Raw genomic sequence first — 1,514 nt, forward strand, 5'->3', positions numbered from 1 at the left:
TTTGCAGATGAGCAGCCGAGTCTGGTCTGAACACCTTTCAAACCATAAAGTAAAACTCGACTCTGATGAGATTTCCATCCACAACTTTTGAATGGTAGTCTTAAGAAAGACGTAGAAATTCAACGCGCTTTCCATTGCACCACAGAGTCGCGGCCTCACCCAGTTTTCAGCACGAAAGTATGCCTGAGAACGATTTCGTTCGGGACACCAATCTCACGTCTGTCTGACCTCGTCATACTTTCCAGTATCTGGTCCTTATCCACGTGTGCGCTGGATCTTCAAGTGTTCGGCTACATACTGCTGAAATGTCCTCATAACACTGAGCATTACCACACGTTCAGTTAAGAAATTCCAGATTAACAACACTCTATGGGTGAAAGCGTTCTTCCTAAATCTCCTCTCAACCGCTTTTCTCCTGCTTTTCATCTATGTCAATGGTTATTATTCCTTCCCGAAAAGCCTTATTCCTGTCATACATATCTATCCTCTTCATAATATGTGCATGTTAATCAGTTTCTCACTCAGCCTTCTCTGTGCTTAGTTACACAGCCCCAGCTTAGCTCATCTACCTTCACAATGGGAATGGTCCAGCCCTTGGCATTATTTTCATCTCCTGTGCACTTATCCTCCTGCAATCAGGCGGTTCCTGCAGTCTTGCGATTACAACGGAAAAATAAATGTTCTTTGAAGAAATGCCAAAATGTCTGAACAAAATCAGCAGCTCTTGTCCATCTATGATGAGAAAGGACAGTTAACGTTTCGAGTCCACTGATTCGTGTTCGGAACTGATGGGATGTGTAGGTGGGTGAAAAATGTAGAAGAGGGCGGACAGGATCCAAAATGATTGAACTCGATGTTGGGTCCTGAAATCTGCATGGTCTTTCAGTAGAAAATGAGTTGCCGATCTTCCAGCTTGCGCTGTGCCTTGAAGGAGAACTGCAGCAGACCAGAGACTGGTGTGATGGCTTGGGTACACAATGCAATGTTAAAGTGACAGGACACTGGAAGACCGGGGTAATTTTTGTTGATTCTGGACAGAACTTAAGTGATCTCAGCTTTGTCACCGACTATGTTTTCCTTTCTCCATTGTAGAGAGATCACATTCTCAGCAGGAACTACAGTTTTCTGGATTGAATGAAGTGCAGACAAATCACTGGAAGATGTGTGTGGAAGTTTCCACAGTGAGGAGAGACATCGGAAACCAGCAGGAAATGTATCTTACAACATAGAACTTTACAGTGCAGTACAGGCACTTCGGCCCTCGATGTTGCACCGACCTGTGAAAATAATGTGATGTCCATTGCAATGGAAAATTAACATTTCTTTTGAAACCAATAAAAGCACAGGGAAACAAAAACGTAAGGGCCTGACTTTGCAGAGGGCAAGTGTTGCAGACAGAAAGAAAATCTATGTATATTCAAACCGAACTAATAGCAGACTGACAAGGCCAGCAAACTACCATATCAACAGCCAAGGAATTAGAAAAAAAAACAACTCCTTATCTGGAAGGGAAC

The sequence above is a fragment of the Chiloscyllium plagiosum genome, unplaced genomic scaffold, assembly GCF_037043375.1.
Source record: "Chiloscyllium plagiosum isolate Xiang-an unplaced genomic scaffold, Cpla_swu_hap1 HiC_scaffold_29, whole genome shotgun sequence".
In the NCBI taxonomy this organism is placed as follows: domain Eukaryota; kingdom Metazoa; phylum Chordata; class Chondrichthyes; order Orectolobiformes; family Hemiscylliidae; genus Chiloscyllium; species Chiloscyllium plagiosum.